Genomic DNA, 11,025 nt, shown 5'->3' with positions numbered 1-11,025 from the left:
AGAATTCTGCCACTGGAGATAAAATATTCCCACAGTTTGTGATCTGAAAGCGACGTGCAGGAAAACCACACGGAGTGGTTGGACGGGCGCCGCAGGGACACGGCACTTTCGGGCTGTCACCCGGTGCCAGTGACCAGCAGGACGCTCCCAAAAACCCAGAAACTGGGAGTGGTGGTGTGGATAAACTTCAGCAGCCACGCTGAGCCCCACCACCCACCATGAGGGAGAGCTGTGTGCCCACCTTCTCCAGGGAGCTCATGTGGGTTTCACGTGCCAGGCTCTCCCCGAAGGGCAGGGACACGGCACTTTCGGGCTGTCACCCGGTGCCAGTGACCAGCAGGACGCTCCCAAAAACCCAGAAACTGGGAGTGGTGGTGTGGATAAACTTCAGCAGCCACGCTGAGCCCCACCACCCACCATGAGGGAGAGCTGTGTGCCCACCTTCTCCAGGGAGCTCATGTGTGTTTCACGTGCCAGGCTCTCCCCGAAGCCCAGAGCTGTGGATAGAGGAAAGGAATATCCCCCAAGAATTATCTTGTGATATTTCACTGCCACCCTCGGAACAAACCCATCTGTAGCTGTGTGGCTTTGCTGGACAATTTGTTTGCAGGAAAGCTGGAGGAATGATTGTGGTCACCCACAGAACCATTAGATGGAACATTCGGTGCTCGTGGTGGGTGTTTTCCTTGTTCGGCTCACCACAATTTAGCAATTATTCATCCCAGCCTTTTAAATGCTGCCCAGACAATGGGCTTGCTGGTGGTATGAGGAATTACTGCATCTTCCCAGGCCCCACCATGGGTGGGGGGACCTCCCCAGGGGTTTCCAGCAGGAACTGGGCTGATTTGAGGAGAAACAGCCAGTCTCTGGGCCGATGTTGCTGCTTTGCCTCTGTGACGTGTGGTACAAGAGATCCTCTCCTGTTACCTGTTCATAACCCCCATCATTGTCCAGCTTAAAAATGCAAACCCAGACAGAGAGACAAAGGTTGGGACCCTGCAGCTCCCTCCCTGCCTGCAGCTGGGATAGGATGTGATTGGGAACATGAGGAGAGTGACTCGGGACCATGATGCCCATGCTGGAAAACACCATTTCCCCTGAATCTATGTAGGCACACAGCTGAAACAGGATTTTTGGCCACAAACTGACTGCATAATCCCCTTAGGAAGAGACCTGTCTGCTGCCAGCAAAGCCAGCAGGTCCTCTCCATGGCCATGGGAGAAGAGGCAAGCATGGGTGTCTCAGATCTTCATTGCAGTCATCAAAGCTTTATGAATTTGTGTTGTTTGTTCCTTGAATTTACAGTATCTCTCATGTACCAGTGTGCCAAAATGCTTCCCAGTCTCTTTGAGAAAATAAAAGCAGATACTAAAAAAAAGCCCTGAAACATGCTCCTGCTCAGGGTCTGGTGCTTTGGCACAGAGGAAATGTTGAAGGTGGTACCCAAATGAGTGGTGCCAGAAGATGCACGGGCAAAATAGACCAGACCACAGCAAGATTTAAGTTCTGCTGGAGGTCACACCTACAGCAGGAGCAGCAGAAAAAAAAAGGATCAGTTCTCATTTTCCAGTGCCGAGGGCGAGACCTCTGCTTGCACAGCCCAACTCTCTCCCCTCCAGCCTTGCAAAATAGGCTTGCCTTGTTTCTGCTGTGCCTGAGCACAAGGAGAGAGCCCCCAGGGTATTGCTGGGGGCCAGCTCCTCATGGGCAGGAGTAGCCACCAATTCCTGAGTCACCAGTCCCTGCTGATGGAGAAAAAAGTGCCCCTTGAAATGCCCTCATGAGTGGTCTCTGTGTCACCTGGGTTTGGCTTTAAAGCCCTGGAAAACGAGGGAACAGCCCTGTGCAGTGGTTCAGGCTGTCACTTGGGTTTGTTTCTTGCAGCCCTGAGCAGGCTGCTGCTTTACATTGGGTGTTTGCCAGAAGAATTCCATAACCAGAATACCTCCAGACTCCCCTTTGGAGGTGGTGGCCCAGCCACAGGCTGCCAGGCTCTCCCCATGCCCTCTCTCCCACCTGCCTGGCCGTGGGGTTTTTTTGAGCATGGCAACAGCCTCTGAGTCCAGAGGTACCTCAGGGCAGCAATATAACTCAGTTACCAGCAGTGGCTGTAAAATGCACTGATAAAGCAGAACAAATGTTAAAGTGCAAACGCAGTTTCAGGCCGTGCACGCACAGGTTCCCCCAGGTGGCCTTGTGGGGCCACTCTGCCATCAGTTCAGTGATGTTGAGCTGACTGGAGACACCCTCCTGTAACCAGAGAGCTGCGAAGTGCCACTTGCTCTTTGCCGCTTGAAAGCTTTTCATCAGCATCTCCTGCTGGATATTCCCTTTCCCAGAGTCATGGAACCACAGAATGGTTTGGGTTTGGAAGGGACCTTAAAGATCATCTCATTCCCACCCCCTGGGCAGGGACACCTTCCACTATCCCAGGTTGCTCAGAGCCTTGTCCAACCTGGCCTTGGACACTTCCAGGGATCCAGGGGCAGCCACAGCTTCTCTGTGGCAGGGCCTCAGCACCCTCACAGGGAACAATTTCTTTTGTATGTTTAACCTAAATTTCCACTCCTTCAGTTTCAACCCACTGGCACATAAATTACCTCCAAAAATAATCTGGCATGAACACAATGCCCTGTTTTTCCAGTCTCCAAGAAAAGAGGGGAAAAAACCCCCAAACCTAAACATACTATTCTGGAGCACAAATTTGTAGAATGCATATTCCCAGCTTGGCACAGGGAGTGACCTTCTTCCATGGGCTTAAGGCACAGCAAACAGAACGTGTGATGAATGGCTGGGGGATATTTTTAGCACGTGTGCCTGGCACTTGGGAAAGAAGAGATGAAATACCTGAGTCGTATTTTCCAGTCATTTTCATCCCCCATCAAAATAAACTTCTCCTGGTGTAAACGGAGGTAATCAGTTAATCCACATACTGCCAGTATCTGCTTTGATGCAAAATCAAACACTGTCCTGCATCCAGGGGATTTTTCCTGCAACAGAAACAACAACAGAAGTGATATATTCGAGTCCTGTGAAATGGGCTGGAACATTTGGCGATGTGTGCAGATCTTGGAATATGTCTTTTACTGAGACTAAACCATGCTGAATATAATCCTTTGAATTCCCAATCTCACACACATTAAAAAAAACCAAAAACCAACCCCCCTCCCAAAAAAGAAAAACAGTGGAGTGTTTATTGAGCGACTGTCTTTGCCCCTCAAGTCAAAGGAGGCTTTGTGCTGTCCACCTGCAGATCTTCTTAACTTTCCTCCTGCTTTCTCCTCCTTTGTGATGATGAAAGCTCTTCCACTCGAAAGCACAAAAAGGCATTTATTGTTTTTACGTGCAATTGCAGACCTCCCTAGGCGGAATTTCCAGGCAGTACAGTCAAGATAGAGAAGGTCCTCAATTTTTAAAGTAAATAGCAGCCTCCTTTTTTTTTATTTTCAACACAGCAGAGCGACCTCCTAAAAGCTGAGGGAGGAAACCCCTCGGTGCCTGCTCCCTTTGGTGTCTCGTTCCTATGCAAATACACGATGCTGCTGCTGCGTGGTGACCCCGTGGGGTGACACTCTGGCTGTGTCACACTCCTGCTGCCACCCTGCCACGTTGTTGACACACAAGCCCGATCATCTGGGTGCTCCTCAAACCCGAGATCGAGGAGCTCACGCAGCTCTTGCTGCCCTGGCGGAGTAGCTGGGGAGTTCCTCAGCTGTTCTTTGGTGATGGTTTAATGCCACTCTTTCATTAAACTCTCCCTCTTTTCGAGGCAGGAACAGTGACTACTTTGTAAGGCTTAGAATGTGTCTGCTGAAGGAATTTCTCGAGAAGCGCAGGGTCCGAGTGAGCTCATTGCTGTTCCCTCTTGATCTTGGGTTGTCACTGGCACTGAGGGATGCCAAGGGTTTGCCACAGGCCCGTGGGTGGCACGGGTGCTTAGCCAGGCAATTTCTGGGCTAATGCAAAATTAGTGAGTCATATAAGCCACTTCTTAAGAAGATCAAACCTCTCTGGCTCATTAAAATCCAAACCGGGTGGGAAGAACCCAGACACGGCAGCTCGATGAGTCGGATGGACTCTTACGACATTTATTTTGATACTGTAAAAACTACGGCCAAAAAGTGACGCCGAGCCTCAATCTGGAGCTATTTGGGGGTATTTGTCCTAATTTCATCCCAGCAACCACTAAAAAGCACCACCTGCACGTCCCTCTCTTGGCCAAAAATCTGGACACAAGCCTCTTGTGTTAACTTAAAATCTTATCTGCAGGATTGAAAAGTCTGCTAGTTTGCTGCTCCTATAACCTTTTTTTCTTTTTCTTTTTTTTCTTCTTTTTTTAATAGGTGTTAATGTTTCTGGATACACTTTAAAGGAGACTTTACAGATGTATATGATAGCACTTACCAGCACATCTGCAATTGTAAACCAGGCATGCCCTGCAAATTGCACAATCCATCACTGCTATTACTAAGCCCTGATAAAACAACTGCTTCTGTGATAAGCGTTCAAGCCCTTTCATATGTTACTTGAGTCAATGATAAAAGCTGCAGTTAAATTTTAATAGGGCATGTTTACAAAGGCATTTTTCAACTAATGCCAAAATACACAATCTGTAGCCTGTATTTTTATACACCCCAAGGTGGAGTCTAGGTTATTTTTATGGTAAACATATGGAAGCTTGTTTTACTTACTATTTTGTTCCAAATAAAGTTGCCTTTTTTTTTTTTTCATTAGACTGGGACTTTTTGTTGATGTTTTCAGGCTGTTGGTGGAATTGGAAATGATGGATATATTGTGACTAAGTTTCTCCCCCCTTTTTTGGAAAGATAAAGGGCTGGCACGCATTCATGGCTTTACTTCAGTTAAAAACAAAGTTTATGAGAAGAAAGAGAAAATTTGGGCATGTGGCTAATGATCTGAATGTGACGAGCTTTTTCATGGAAAAGCCATTCTTACCTGCTGGAGAACTTCTGAATCTTTGCCCCGAAATAACAATGCCAAGTCCTTTTCTAGGAGCATTGTAGTGGGGAAATATAATCTCTGGTGTGCTATTCCTGTATTTTTTTTTTTTTTTAATTAAGATCCACAGGTAAAAGGATCAAAAATAAACAGTCCACAAAAATCCCTTCTCCTGGCGCTTGATCCAAGGCTTATTTCAGCTGAGGGAGATCTTTCCTTGACTTAACAGACTGGATCTGGACTGAATTCCTGCAAAAGCAAAAAACCTTCAAAACTCTTTGTAGAAATAGGAAGAGCCATGCCTTGGAATGAGGAAAAGGGAAAGGAAGAAGGGAAAGGTTCTGTTGGATGCTTCGGCTCTCACTTAAACCTCACTCAGCTGTCTCAGAGCTCAGTGAGGCAGCAGCACCTGAGGCAGACACATGTAGGAAGCAGTTTTTAACCCTGCCTCAGTATCCTGATGGTTTGTGTGTAAACCTTTTGTTCCCTGCCTGCACAGTTTATCACAATATTAAGAGTTTGCAGCTGAGTGAACGAGTTCACAGGAGATACTGCTAAGTGAAAGGAAAGTGTGCCTGTCCTAAAAGCCATAAAATGTTACAGCTCAGTGCTGGCTAATAACTGTGGTGATGGATGAATGTTAGTACTCAAGGACACGCACTGGGATTCACTTCCAGCTTGATCCCGTGCTTCGTGCCTCGTGCAGGACACTTTTGCACCAGGATGGGACCGAGGGAATTCTGGCTGCTGGCTTTTCACAGAATCACAGGATGGTTTGGGTTGGAAGAGACCTTAAGGACCACCTAGTTCCACCCCTCTGCCATGGGCAGGGAACTTTCCACTAGATTTTTTTTATTTTATATCTGTGCTCTCCGTTTCTTTCTCATTTTGAGTTTCCCTGAGCCTGCCCAGGGTTTGGGGCCACATGACCCTGTGTATTTTCCTGTTTCCCCTGTTTGTGAGAACAGAGCCTGATCTGGGATGTAACAGAGTTCCAGACCCAGGCACAGTTGAAACGGGTCTTTTTTGGGCCCTGAGCCTGTGACACGTGTTTCCCTTCACACATGGGCACAGTCCCAGCGCAGGTCACACCACGACTCAGGGGTGCAATTAAACAGGTATGTGCCTGCTCATGGGGTTGAGGCCAAAATTCAGATCCTACTGGCTTAGCAAGGGGTAAATTTGGCCAGTGTTTTTACCAGCCCTATGACATCACATTTGCTCGACCTGCCGTGAGTAACGTAATTACAGCCTGGGATGAGTGAGGCAAGGAAAATAGGATAAGAGAAGAAAGAGATTGCAAGGCAGTGACGAGACAGAAGAGTTAGCTTTGGAGGCAGGTCCAGCAGCAGTCCAGAGATCTGGGGAGATGGTGGCAAGAGGTGGTTTTTGAGGAGAGGGGTGACCCAGATGTGTTCCATTTCCTTTAACACCTGCAGTCACCAAGTGACCTGCCCACACCAAGCTCCTCCTGCCAAGCACAGGGAGAAATGGGCAACGTGGGGGTCTGGGCATCCTTCCAGTCCTAGACAACTATCTGTTGATTTTAAGGAGAATTTTGAGCTAAGACTTGAACCTTCTTAGATGGCAAAATTATTTAGGTGAGATATGTTCCATACAAAATCACGTAACACAGGAGGGAGCCAGCAGCTGCGTCTGAGAACTGAATTAAGCTGCTGGAGCTCCACAGGCCCCTTGAACCACAGGTGACTGGGACTGGCATCCAGAGGTGTGGAGGGAGAAGTGAAGAGGGAAGGGAAAATGTAGGGATGAGCAGGGAGGCAGATGTGCATCTCTGGGGAAGCAGAATTCCACCTCAGGGATCAGCAGTGGGGACGAGGAGCCACCAGCCACAGAGGGGAATGGAGAACCTGAGTGAGAGGGAGGATGGAACGAAGTCCCAGGTGTGTGCAGGGGTGAGAGGAGATGCTGAGCTGGAGGAGGAATGCTGGGCAGGGCTTTTTCCTTCCCCAAGCAGGACAAGGGTGTCTACAGGTGCCCTGTAATGAAGATTCTCTTCAGGAGCTCTGGCAACTCACACTCACAAACTGCATCCCAAAACCCACCTGGATCCTGAGCTTGCACAAGGAGAATCCACTGAGAGGATTCAAACAGATTTCTGAGAGGTTCAAAATGTATCAGGAGTAATAGATATAATACATAAAGGAATATAAAGGAAGCCCCCACACCACTCTCCCCACCATGAGAGAACAGGTATTTTTAAAAATACCTCTCCAATTTCATTAAGTTTATGTGGGGATAGGATACATGTGGCCAGAGAGGAGTTCAGCTGCTGTGAGGACACTGGGGGAAATATGTAAAAGCAGATGAGGATTCAGACCCAAACCACTGCTGTTATTGCACCGACTGAATGTGTGGCAATATTTCAGAATATAAATTACACGGGGAAAAAAAAACAAGCAAAAGAAGCAGGGAGTTTTTATATATATATTGGTGAATCAACATTTTTTTAGGAATGTGTGACTAATGTCGTGGCAACCAGGGATAGGTCTGAAGCTGTGGAACCCATAACTGAACCCATGGAGATGCTACATCTTCAGAGGATTGTATTCCCAGGGCTGTCCACTCTACCTGCCCTGACAAACTGTGGCATCAAAGCTTCCATCAGCCTGGAAGGAGTGAGCTGAGGAGAGTTACATGTCCTGGTGTCTTGGTGACAGAGACTGAAAGCCACAGGCCGAGAGTGGCTGTGAGTGATCCTGGTGTAACTCTGGGATGCTCCCTTTGCCAAGATGATATCACCTGAGTGGTGGTGCAACTCCCACTGGTTAATTCTTCATTAGCCACCATTACACACCTGATAAAAACATCTTACACTGACTGTAGCAGGATGTGGCCTGAAGTGTCACTGAACCAGGCAGGTTACATGGACAGCCCCTACGGAGTGGAAGTTTTTCAGGCACGTGCTTGCTCTGGAAAAATGCTGCAATGCCTGTCCACCCTTTGCTGGTAGGCAGCACTGCTGGGATGGCAAACGTGACGAGGCCACTGTGTTGAGCAGGATGTTGTGATGAGCAGCACAGGCCTCGCTTCGCTGTGTAAATGGAAATGTGAGCACAGTAGTCAGAGCTGGGGAGGGGAGCAAAACCGAACCAAGCAACAAGACACCCGCCCTGGAAATGAGGCCGATGTGGATTTCGATCAGCTGTAGTGGTTGGGCCCTCCTTGGCATTGTGTCACCCTCCAGGACATCACTGTGTCAGGCTCAGGACACCGCGGTGCTGGCGGCAGAGCAAGCAGGGATGAGGCTGGGATAGCTGCTCCAAGTTTTCCCAGCTGAAGTGAAGGAGGTTTGCACCTTGTAGCTGGCACCTGAACTCAGATGGCCTCGCCAGAAAGATTTGAAGCAGCAGGATTTTTGCTAAATATTATCTCAAATTTTGTGTCTGAGTTAACAAATGGGCTTTGGGCTACCTTGAAGCTACTGCAGCAACACGGAATGATGAACATCCATCACTGTAACCTGTAAAATGCTCTTGTAACATGACACCCAGAGCTCCCAACCACTGGTTAAGTCCCCAAAGAGCAAATTGTGTCAAATGTTGTGGGCAGACTCTCCTGGCAGGTGTCAGGCTTTCAGTGGACAGGACATGCATCCAAATATTGTGCTGGAGGTACCAGATCAAGCCACTGCTCTTCAGTGCGGTACTTCCAGGAGTAGACACTACTGATGGTGGAAGCAGCAGCCCCAGGAATGTGACCATCTGAAATTACAAAGTGATTTAGTCAAACCCAGGGCTGGACTTTGCATATTCCTGCATTCCCATGGGCTGTGGCATGTGTGTGGCAGCTCCAATTTAAAATTGTTTCCACAGGTGCCAGCTGCTTGTGCTTTTTGCTCTGGAGGGTCTCAAGTTAGTCCTTGACATGTTGGCTGGGATGCCAGGTACAACAGGAACTCTTGAGAATTCTCTTGGATCTTGCAAAAGTGCATTTCTTTCCCCCCGTGGTGCTCAGTTCCCAATTACAGGAAGAAATTCTCTGTGTGTTTGTGTCTGTGGGGATGGGCTATATATACTCTGAAGTTTCTGGTCCTGATGAGCTCAGAGAAAAATGGGAACTGCCCACCCAGAAGGCCAGAAAAACAGAAAGCAAATAAAAGGAACATTATATTAACATGAAAATCAAATGGTTATTGAATGTTAAAAAATATGTTTTGAGTTTGGAGCTTTCCAGTTCATGCTTTTTTTTTTTTGTAAGTTTGCAATCGACCATAGGGGTCTTGTCTACTGTAAAATGGAGTGATAGAAGATTTTTCCAGTTGTTTTTCCTTCTGAGCGATGAGAAGCATTTTCCAGTAAATGAACAGCAATCAACAGCTGAATCATCACCGTTGAGCAGAGGTTTCAAAATCTGAGCCAGATAATTGTGTGAGTGCTGCTGGCACCGTGTTCCTGCTCTCTGACTGACAGAGCCAACCTTGGGCTCACCTTACCCTGCCACGTGGTTTCCTTGGCTTTGGGAATTGCTGTGGGGAGTGAAGCTGCCAGAGCCAACCCCGGGAGGTGAGCAATGAGGGACCTGTAGGTATTTGTCAGCCCATTCAGAGAGGCAGCTCAGCTAATGTTGCCTTCACTTGGCAGCCTTTCCCTCCATATGCCGAAAATATTTACTCTAAAACAAGGAGAACTTCAGGCTGGCTTTGGTGCCTGCAGTCAAAAAATAACAGACCTTGATTTCAGTCCTGTGTTCCTAAAATGAGCAAATATGTGACTAACTGAGGAAAAATAATAACTAACACAAAACCATGTGCATTCAGGTCTTTTCCTGTGGAATCACAGAATGGTTTGGGTTGGAAGAGCCCTTAGAGATCATCTAGTTCCAAACTGTGGGCAGGGACATCTTCCACTACCCCAGCTTGCTCCAAGCCCCATCCAACCTGGCTTTGGACACTTCCAGGGATGGAGCATCCACAGTTTCTCTGAGCAACCTGTGCCAGGGCCTTTATGGTCACCTGTTTTTGGACAAGAGCGGAGATTCAGACATTCACACCGTGAGTGTCTCCAGCTCATCTACTCCAGGCTCACTTCAAAGGCAATGGAAGGAGACCACGTCCTCCTAGGGCAAGATTTGCTCCATTCCCTGGCGAGTTTGCTGGATGGGTCACTCAACCTGAATGAGCAGTGGCCAGAAATGCCTGTGAAACAGCATAAAAAAGCATCCACCAAATGTCCCTTGTCAGGTCTAGCTGGGATAATGTTTTCCTGAATCCAGGATCTGCCTCTTTTTGTTAAAAGACAATTTTACTACAGCACCACAGAAATGTGTTTCTAGGGGGGGCCCTTTTCCAGTGCCATCAGTGGGGAGGACATGGTACTCCTGCCAGAAAAACTGAATTTCCTGGTCTTTATTTGTCTTCAAGGGCTGTAGTAGAGACATCAGAATGTGACTCAGGAAAGGAATGTTTCCTTAGAAAGTCCCCTGGAGTGGAATTGCAAGATGTACTTGTTTATTCACTACGGTGACTTGGTACCTTTACTCAACCTCCTTTAAAATTCAGTTTTTGTGAGTTGGAATCCACCCACAGGACCAGCATGGTCAGTTTAGATTCAAATTGTGGCACACTGTACACACCTGTGACTAAACAGAAACTGGTTTGCACAGCTTATTTTTCTGTGCATCTTCTCTAGAAGTCTGAACAAAAAGGAAGAGAATTTATTAAAATAAGATTTCATGACACCTGATTAGTCTGAATAATTTGAATTCCTTGAGGTTTTGGCAGAAGTAGAATCATAAAAAATAAGGGAGGGATTTGCAGTAGCCCAAGTTTAAAAGGGTAAGACAAAATAGGGATTTCCAGTTGTGGTAGCAAGCAAGAAATAATAATAATTCTAACACAACACTATGGACAAACAGGCCTAAAAAGTCAGGAAAGGTAGAAAGAAAAATTATTGATGTGAGTAAGGGTGACTCCAAAACTATGGAAGGGTCTAGAGGATAAATCATTCCTCCTTTAGGGAGGAATGACTGAGGGAGCTGGGAAAGGGGCTCAGGCTGGAGCAAAGGAGGCTCAGGGGGGACCTTGTGGCTCTGCACAAGTCCCTG

This window comes from Corvus brachyrhynchos, unplaced genomic scaffold (assembly GCF_000691975.1).
Source record: "Corvus brachyrhynchos isolate BGI_N302 unplaced genomic scaffold, ASM69197v1 scaffold434, whole genome shotgun sequence".
NCBI classification, from domain to species: Eukaryota; Metazoa; Chordata; class Aves; order Passeriformes; family Corvidae; genus Corvus; species Corvus brachyrhynchos.
The sequence above is the reverse complement of the archived record's forward strand: the minus strand, read 5'-3'. Positions refer to the sequence as shown.